The sequence below is a fragment of the Ictidomys tridecemlineatus genome, chromosome 2, assembly GCF_052094955.1.
Source record: "Ictidomys tridecemlineatus isolate mIctTri1 chromosome 2, mIctTri1.hap1, whole genome shotgun sequence".
Classification (NCBI taxonomy): domain Eukaryota; kingdom Metazoa; phylum Chordata; class Mammalia; order Rodentia; family Sciuridae; genus Ictidomys; species Ictidomys tridecemlineatus.
Genome location: NC_135478.1, coordinates 90,870,408 through 90,880,533, shown reverse-complemented (window position 1 = coordinate 90,880,533; position 10,126 = coordinate 90,870,408). Strand labels below are relative to the sequence as shown.

The following is a 10,126-nucleotide window of genomic DNA, read 5'->3' as shown; positions in this document are numbered from 1 at the left end:
ACGGATGCGCGCGGGGGAGTGCAGCGGTCCAGCCGGGACTTCTTTATGGGCCGTAGGGCGCGCGGGAGAGGGCGGGGCCAGGGAGCAGGAGGGGGCGGGGCCAGAGCACAGGAGGCGGAGGAGACGGTTGAGCGTCTCTGCCGCGCGCGGGATCCTTCCGCCAAACGGGCCGAACAAATAGGTCCCCTGGCCCGAGCGTGAGTTGCAAAGTTGCTCGCGGGAGTTGGGGCTAGGGGAGGAAGTGCTGCTGTGCGCTGTGAGAATGAGATTGTATCCATCGGTGGATCCTCCTCGCAGAGGCCAGAGGTTTACAGACACGGCCATGTGAGAGCCCACCGAGGCATTTTGGAGGTCCTGGAATTTACCCTTTCAGATAAGTGTAGGGTGAGGTGGAGTTGGATGATAATAAAGAGAAGTAGGTTGACGTATTTTTAATTCTGATACGATGGATGTTGGGGGAAGAGAAAAACTCATTTGGGGGCTGTGTTAAAAACAGAAAAGAAAAGCAACCCCTCACTACCACCCACACATATGCCAAAATGTTAGCTAGTTCCTGGTGAGTGGTGGGAATATGGGTGCTTGAATATCACTTTTGTGTGCGCGCGCTTCTGGAACCCCTGGGCGGGGGAACCCGTCCTCTAAAATAAAATGTCATTCCTATCTTTGGATTATCTTTCTTGAACTCGCAAAGTTATGTAATCATCGGAACGGTTACCCTGATTCCAGCCTGAGCCAAGTTGAACGAGCGCGTGCAGCAGATAAAAGGAGAATTTGCACTTTTCGCGCTTCGGGGCCGCGGGGCGGAAGAGGAGAGCGACTTTACCGAGGCAGGCTGTGCAGGCGGGTCCCGGGCTCTGCAGACTCCCAGAGGAACTTGGGTGCGTCCCTCTCCGGCTCCTCAGCCTCTCCAAATGCGTCCCTTTCCAGGAGGCCCCCAAACTGTGCCACCCCCGGGGGCTGTGCATCGCCTTGGGCTGGGTTTGGTTGTGCCGCCCACGCTGAGCAGACACATCTGCTTCCTTTCCTGACCTTTCCGTTTATCTGTTTCTTCCGGCATTGCTTTACAAAGCCCCTTCCTCCCGCAGAGAGATTCATTTTGTTTCTCAAGACACGCTGGATGCACGGATTCCCTTTCCCGGATGCCATCGAGGTGACTGTGCCACCTGGGCATCCATTCGCCCTCGACTGCTGAGGTTCAGGGCTCCCCTGACTCCTCAGCTGCGCACTCCACTGTCCAGTCACCAACTTGCTCTCCCGTGCTAAGGCTGTGCCCACCAGAAGTCACACAAGTGCCCAAGGCACTGAGCCCAGTGGATGACTCTTGGGATTGGTGCCCAGTGCTGCTGTGAACATCTGCCTGTGGAGGTCACGATGGCTCTTGCCCAACTCCACGAGACTTTGGGCTCCTCCCTGGCAGGGTGTATCATTGCGATGGCATTTGGAGCAGGAGTATGAAAGACCGAGATTCACTACGTGGACAAATAGTTATGGAACACCTACTGTGCCAGACATTGTTCTGGGCAGTGAAGCAGGGGTTGAGCAAGTCAGACAGGCCTTTCTTTCATGGAGAGTCATTGGTAAGCCAGACAGACAATAAACAAAGATGCAAGTAAAAATTTCAGCTTCTGATAAGTGTCATGGAAAAAAAAAAAAGAATACTGCACTCATTTTCTTACTGTGTGCCAAAAATTATCTCATTGCATCTTCAAGACAACCCCAGGGAGTATGTAATATTCCTATCACCCCATTTTACAGATGAAGAAATCAAGGCACAGAGAGGCTAATTGTTTGCTGAAGGCCATACAGCTAGGAAATAAGAGAGCAAGGCTGGAACTCAGGACAGCCTGGAAGCACAGCCCTGTTTTGTATTCAGTAAATCTATATAGCAAAGACCCAGAGGCTGTCACAAGCCCTGACACACACTAGACACAGCATCATTGTGGAACCAGATGGGATGACTGGTTGGAACGCGTCTGCGCCCACAGTAAATGTGCCATGGTTTTCCCTATGCAAAATGGCAGGTGTGTTGACCTCTATCCACATCCCCAGGACAGGAGGACTTCAGCCTCTCTCCACCTGCTGTCCTCTCCAGGGTCCAGTTTTACCAGCACACACCTAAGTGAATCAGCTGGCCCCAGAGTGACAGAACTCACCAGGGAGCCCAAGCAGCTGGCAGAGGAAGGAACCCATTCCCTATGGGCGTTTTTCTGCTGTGATCCACAGTCTCTGCTTCCCTAGGGACCAGCAAGCAAAGCAGTTGGCCACAAAGTGTCCAACTTTGTCCTTTCCCTTCTTTGGGCCTCGGTTTGCCTGTCTTTAACGTGACAGTGGATTAAAAGGTCCATTTCAAACTGTCTTCTTGGATCCACAGGGCATTCTTAGAGGGCTGCTAAAGACAGCATGGAGCTCAGAAAATAAGATTAGGGGAGAGGGGTGAGGCTAAACTACTGAAAACCAACAATATCTCTATAGACACTTGGTCTTGGCAGGGTATCCCAGTGCCTAAAGGAATGAGGCCAATAATATGAAATAATTCAGCCAGCTTGGTGGGGACCGGGGTGAACTAGAGTCACATCCCACGGGGGTGGTGGGGGGAACCCTGTGGTCTCAGCTCCAGTCCACTGGGGCCTCATGGGAAACCTGGACCCAGCGTAGCCAGATCCTCTTGAGTTTGCAGAAAAACTTGGACATATGTATTTGTGTGGGAAATGTTCCAGTTTTAAAATTTGGTCATGAACTGAAACTCTTCAAAAACAGAGTGTGAGGCGGACAGTGGATCTGTAGGCTACCTTTGGCCCCAGGCCAATAATATGGGACTCTGTTCTGGAAGGTGGGGGTTGAACTCCCCCACCTCTTCCCAGTGTAATGAGCATTGGGATTGTTGTTAAATGATTGGAAGAAATTGATAAGGGTTGCTGGCCCGTCTGTATCTCCCTCGATATTCTGGAGGTTTTGTACAAAGCGGGGAACCCTGGGGAGAAATGTGGGTGCAATCTCTCTGACAAAGTGCACATCTTCTGGGCAGACACTGGCTTAAAAAAAAAAAAAAGAAAGCATCTTCTTAAAAAGATTCTTAATACATAAAAACATAAAAATTATGCACATTAATGGAGTAGCAAGTGATGTTTGGATATGTGTATATGCTGTAAAGTGTTCAAATCATGCTAAACATCTATTTCCTAAACACTTATGCTTTCTTTTTTTTTTTTTTTCTTTTGACATCGGGGATCAAACCCAGGGGCATTCTACCCCTGAGCTGCACCCCAGCCCTTTTTCTTTTATATTTTGAGAAAGGGTCTTGCTAAGTTGCCCAGACTTGCCTCAAACTCACAATCCTCCTGCCTCAGCCTCCCAAGTAGCTGGGATTACGGACGTGCACCACTGCACCCAGCTTAAAACAAACTTTTTACTTCAGAATAATTTTAGATTTACTGAGAAGTTGGTATAGGGAGTTCCCATGTACCTTTCACTCAATATCCCCTGGATGTAAGCATTTTATACAATCATGTACAATCAGGTATTTTTCTTTTCTTTTTTGTGGTGCTGGGGATTGAACCCAGGGCCTTCTTTGTGCATGGGAGGCAAGCACTCTACCAACTGAGCTGTAACACCAGCCTTGTTCTTTTTTTTTTTTTTTAATTGATATTTTTTAGTTGTTGATGGACCTTTATTTTATTTATTTGTATGTAGTACTGAGAATTGAACCCAGTGCCTCACACATGCTAGGCAAGTGCACTGTCATTAAGCCACAACCCCAGCCCCTCGCAGCATTGTTCTTAATTTTTTAAAAAACATATTTTTATTGCTGGGCGCAGTGGCTCACACCCATAATCTCAGCTGCTCCAGAGGCTGAGGCAGGAGGATCTCGAGTTCAAAGCCAGCCTTAGCAAGGCAAAGCGCTAAGCAACTCAGTGAGACCCTGTCTCTAAATAAAATACAAAATAGGGCTGGGGATGTGGCCCAGTGGTTGAGTGCCCCTGAGTTCAATCCCCGGTAACAAAAAAAAAAAAAAAAAAAAAAGTTTTCCCTCTAGATGAACACAATAACTTTCTTTTGTTGATTTTTATGTGATGCTGAGGATCAAACCCAGTGCCTCACATGTATTAATGCTCTATCACTGAGCCCCACCCCAGCCCTTGTTCTTAATTTTCCTTAACACCTAAATTATAAAGAAGTGGTGATTCAGGCTGCACCACAAAAACAACAACCAAACAAAAAGAAGAAGAAGAGGAGGAAGGGGAAGAGGAGGAGGAGGCAGGGGTGGAGGAGGAAGAGGAAGAAGAAAAAAGAAAAAGAAAGTAAGAAAAGAAAACACTAGATCATAAAACACCACATAACCCAGCAGCATCTTCTAAATGAGGCCTGACTTCATTGGCAAAAGATCTTTGGTTTCTGGGATGAAAATGGGCTGCTGGTGGGTGGGGGTGGATGTTGCAAGCCCAGAAAAGAGGCTGTTGAAGATGTGGCTTTCCTGTTCTGAGCCTCAGTTTTCTTATCTTCAAAATGGGGAGGATACCACCTGGTCAAGAAGGCTGTTGTGAGAACATACCTTCTAGAGTATTCAGGGAGATAATAATAATGTTGATGACGCAGTTACCATGTGCCAGCCCCTGCGCTCCTGGTCTTGCTGGCCTCTTTGGGAGTTAGGTAACAGGGGAAATCATTTGTAACCCAGCTAGGGAGGGCCAGGGCCAAGATGTACATCCAGTGAATCTGCAGTCACACCTGTTCTGGGGATCAGGGAGAGAGGGGCCTTTGGGACACTTTCAGGAGCCTTCTGAGAGGAGGGGGTATAAGCAGATTGTTCGAAATCTCCTGCACCAGCCTTGGCTCTCAGGGAACCTGTGCTGACCTTGGCCGTGCCTCAGAAGACCCAAATACACTTCCATCTGGACTTACCCAGCAGAGAAATTAGGATGATTACTGCCTTGCTAAATGTTCCTTAGCTTCACAAAATGAGTCACTCCACGGCGGGGAAAGCAGCAAGCTGTCCCTGTCTAGGGAGGGCGGATCTCGCTGTCATTTGGAACCAGGCTGGCAGAGAGGCTCGTTTGCTTCTGGGCACTGTTCACATTTGGAGTGACCAATCTCTGTCACAAAGGCTCTGTTTTGTGCTTTGCCGGAGGTAACTTTTGGGACAAGAAAACTATGGTGTCATTTTTCCAGTATTTGCTCTGGACTAGGCTGACCTAGCACCTGCCTTACTTGTACCTTCTGTCTCATTCCCTCATAGCACATAGGGTAAGTCATCATTCATTTTATCAAACAAAAAGTCAGAGAGATTAGGCGGCTTGACTATAAAGACACAGCTACAAAACCACAGAACCTGGCTTTTGAGCCATGAAGTGGCAGCGGTGTTAGCAGATCGTGGGAGGACAGCTATTATGTAGATAGCAAAACGTGGTTCAAGTATCCAATGGGAGACACAGCACAGAGAGAAGGATTTGTTCTGGACACGCGGTTTGGAAGAGCCAAGTTCTAGTGCAAAGTCCAGTTGGAAGAGCCAAGTTCTAGTGCAAAGTCCAGTTGACTCGCTGTAGGGCCTTGGCCTCGTAAACTTGACTTACAAAGCAAACACACACTCATCAAGCCCAACCTCACCTTCCTCCATGGTAAGTGAAATGACTAAGCAATGATGGGACCAGCAGGGCACAGGGCCCAAGGCTTTGCATCCATCCTCAGTAACTCCAGGAAGTGTAACCTCTCCCCTCCCTTCTTTTAAGTTGAGGTGAAATTCACATAATGCTCATTTTTAAGGGCACAATGCAGAAGCATTTAGGACCTTCACGATGGTATGCAAACATGACCTCGGTCTAGTTTCAAAAACTTTTTCACCACATCAAAAAGAAACCCGGTGCCCATTAGCAGACTCCCCCTACTCATCCGTCCTTCCAGCTTCTGACAACTGCCAATCTACTTCTCTGTTTTGGTCTGTTCTGGACGTTTCCTATGAATAGAATCACAGGATGTGTGATCTTCAGCCCCTGGATTTTTTCAGGAATCTGGACCTTGTTCCTTCCTATGAATGGATCATGTTTTGCTTATTCATTCACCTGTTGATGGACTTGGTGGATATTTGGATCATCACAGCTTCTTTTTTGTTAGGGGAGGGACCTGAGACCCAAGAAAGCTACACGACTTCTCAAGATCACAGAATGAGCAGATATATTGGCTGCTCTGGATATTAAACTATGAGGAAGTTTTTTGGGTTTTTTGGTGTAGGGGAGTAGTACTGGGGATTGAACCCAGGGGTACTCTACCACTGATCTACATCCTAAGCCCTTTTAAAAATGTATTTATTTTTTAGTTGTAGTTGGACACAATACCTTTATTTTATTTATTTATTTTTATGTGGTGCTGAGGATCAAACCCAGGGCCTTCACACATACTAAGTGAGCGCTCTACTGCTGAGCCACAACCCCGGCCCCAGTAAGCCCATTTTTTGAGACAGGGCCTCACTAAGTTGCTAAGGTTGGCTAGAACTTTCAATCCTCCTGCTTCAGCCTCCGGAGTCGCTGGGATTACAGGTGTGCGCCACCATGCCCAGTTAGGAACCAAACTTTTGCCTGTATTAGAAATTCCCTGGGGCTGGGGATGTGGCTCAAGCGGTATCGCACTCGCCTGGCATGCGTGTGGCCCGGGTTCGATCCTCAGCACCACATACCAACAAAGATGTTGTGTCTGCCCAAAACTAGAAAATAAATATTAAAAAAAGAAAGAAAGAAATTCCCTAACCCTGGTTGACAATGGAAAAAAAAATCAATGAACTATTTAAAACTTAGAGCAAAGTACTGGTTGGTAATAAAAAAATAAATTGGGGTTGCGGGAGTGTGGGGCTCAGTGATAGAGCGCTGGCCTAGCATGCACAGGGGCCTGGGATCCATCCCCCGTGCCTTAACAACAAAACCCAAATACATTGAATACGTTAAATTTATACATTAAATATATTTAATGAATTTTTTAAAGCTTCAAGCAAGGTACTCACATGGATGCCCCTTCATATTCCGGAGTGAACAAATGTTAATATGTGGCATAGTTGACTTTTTTTTTTTCTTTAAGGTAATGAAGGATTCCCTTTGAAATCCTTCTGGACCCTGCTGACTTGCTCTGCCTCCCCCCAGTGGTTCAGCCAGCTAGCCTAAGATGACTGTGCAGGTGACGGCTTTCCGACTACCAGACAGTGGATAATCTAACAATCCACAAGGAAGAAAACCCACAGCTCTGGCCACCAGGGGCTGGTGGAATGTTTTTTTTTTTTTTTTTTTTAAGTCAGATTTATTCAATTTAGGACTGTCTTTGATGCAGAGAGTAGAATTTTCTGACTTTATTTATATTAAAATATCCTTCCAAGTGTGAAATGGTGGTTGTAGTGATGGATAGCTATTTTTTTTTAAAGTGTTCCATTTGGTGAAAGGAAAAAATCCAATCATGGGAAAGAATGGAAGATAATGCGGGGCCGGTTCATGCAGCGGTGGAAACGAATGAACTCGAGCGAGGCGCATCCCAGGGGTCAGACATCTCCAAGCTGATGCCAGGCAAGCTGGGGAGATTCGGGCCGTGAGATGCTATTACATAAAAGTTTAAAACAGCAATGCAGCATTATTTATTTAGGACGGCATTTTTCTAACTTCTCAAGGGAGGTTGACAATGTGCTACAAGAAAGGTATTTTACATTCCAAGCCAGGTCATAAGTTCAGAGATGTAAAAGTCAGATGAAAATGTCCTTGCTTGCCCTGCTGCATGTGAAACGCTCAGGGTCCTCCTTACCCTCTCCTGCCCTGTCCTATTTCACCCTCTTCTATCCCAGCCTATCCTTTTTTTTCTTTTAAATGCTAGCGGCAGCATTCTAAATTGATTTTCTACTTACCAATGGGTTTCAAGCAGCAGTTTGTAAAATACCGACTTAGGAATATGCATCTATGCAGTGAGAGGAAAAATGGGGGGGGGGCAGGGAGGGGCAGGTTCCATCCTATTTAGGAGAAAAGGAGGGAGAAGCAGACTGGGATACAATTTCCCTTCTAATGCTTTGTTTCCTAAATTGGAAGGTGACGATGTAGGAGTTTGCTCTATTATGGTTTTACAAATCAGATTTATTCTGGTATAACATACATGTGACAAAACATACCCACTTAGAGTATGGTGCAGTGAGTTTTGACCGATGAATACACCCATGGAACCCCACCCTGATAAGAGGTAAGACATTTCCATCACCACCACCCCCCCAAAAAAAAAGTTCCCTCCTGCCCTGGTGCAGTCAGCTGGCCTCACTCCTGTCCCCAGGGCTGGGCATCTGCTTTGATTCATGGCTGGAGATGAGCTTGCTCTTCATTCCCAGCCCTATTTTGTATATTATTCAGAGATAGGGTCTCCCTGAGTTGCTTAGTTCCTCGATTTTGCTGAGGCTGGCTTTGACCTCACAATCCTCCTGCCTCAGCCTCCCGAGCCACTGGCACTATACATGTGCGCCACCATGCCTGACTGAGCTTGTTCTTTTTGTGTCTTGCTTTTTCCATGCAGTATGGTGTTTTAAAGATTCTTCATGTGGTTTTGATTATCCATTGCTTTTTATTTAGTATTCATCATACAGATAGATAAGAATATGTCTCTCCATACACCTGTTGGCAGTTTGAGAATAATCTATTTTTATGCTTGAGATGGTTTAGCAAAAAATAAATATACAATTTGGAATGTTTGGGAAAAAAATCAAAAAGAAAAGAGAAATGGTGCACAAAAAGAAAAAAGGAAAATGAGCACGTCCTGTGACCACCCTTCCCGGTGGCACTTTCCCCATGTCAAAGCCCCACGTCAAGGCTTCCTTGCCAGGACTCTGGAAAACCACTGAATGCTGTCCACAGTGGACAGAGAGGATCGGCTACTCTGAGAAGAAACCAGTGGTCCCCAGAGACCATCTCGGCATCTGCCCAGCCCTGACCTTTTCTCCCAGGAAATATCGATTGCAATAACGAGGCCATTGGCTGGGCCTGGACAGTCATTCTCTGCATCTTCGGCTTCTGCGGCCTACACTGCCCAGCCCTCTGGCACTCTGCCTGAGCAAGCCAGCCCAGCCAAACAGTGATGGCTTTCTGGGATATGCTGTCACCAGCCCTTCCACCTGCCTACAAGATGTCCCCTACCCCAGCCTGGAGGGAAGCCTCAGCCAGGCTTCAGGGCCCTGCAGAGGCAGGAACTAAGATTCACCCTAGGGGCCAGAAGGGTCCTGAGAGGGCCCAGGGCAGTTAGCAGTCAACCTGGCAAGGCACCTCGGCCACTCTGAGTCTTGCCTGGTGGCTTGGCTTTGGCTGGCTGCTTTTCAGTAACCTGGAATCAGATGACTGCCAAACATAGGCTCTGTCGCATTAATAATTGGGTGGCCTTGGGCGAGTGACTTCACATCCCTGGGTCTCAGTTTTGTCACCTGTAGAGATAGTACAGAATTGAATGGAATGACATACCATCCATTTTTATTAGTACTGGCACATGACGTGGCCAAAGCAGGCTATGATGATAGTTCCCAGTCCACGTGTTCTTCTAAGGACCTGACCATGCCCCTGCCAGATGGCACCCGTGGCCCTTCCCATTCCTGGGGGACTGCGGCTTCTGCAGAAGAGATGCTTCCTTGCTTCTGACTCTTGGTCTGAAAAGGTAATGCCACGTCACCTGGCTCTCTTTCTCTTGGGACACCTGCTCTTGGAAGTCTGTCACTGTGCTGTGATGGAGCACGGGCCCCAGCGAGAAGGTCCACGCAGGCTCCTGTCTCAGCCTCCGGTTGGTGGTGTGGATGGAGACTTCTAGATGATTCTAGGTGCCTGTTTCTTCCAGCTACCCAGCGAAGGCTGAAAAGAGCGGATGAGCTGTCCCCACAGATGCTGCCCAGACTGCAGATTTGTGAGTGAAATAAATAAGCATTGTTTTAAGCCATTTAGTCTCCATGTGTTTAGTCAAGTGGAAAAAGATAACCAGAGCACCCGGAAGCCACCTGGAACCTCAGTTCTGCCTCTCTGCTCACAGGTCACGCTCCCCACCCATCAGCAAGTCCCAATGTGTCCCGTATCCAGTCCCTCCCTGTTTTAGCCATCAACTCTGGGACCCAGCGGTTTCAGCTCTTGCCTGCTGCCATCTGTCCTCC

General features: G+C 47.5%; 1 long non-coding RNA gene across 1 annotated transcript; it reads left to right on the top strand.

Annotated features, from left to right (window-relative positions):
* Window positions 1-101: 101 nt before the first annotated feature.
* LOC144375238 (uncharacterized) lies at window positions 102-2,356 on the top strand. The gene is made up of 2 exons (XR_013434817.1): window positions 102-878; window positions 1,086-2,356. It is a non-coding gene; the product is annotated as an uncharacterized LOC144375238 (long non-coding RNA).
* Window positions 2,357-10,126: the final 7,770 nt, after the last annotated feature.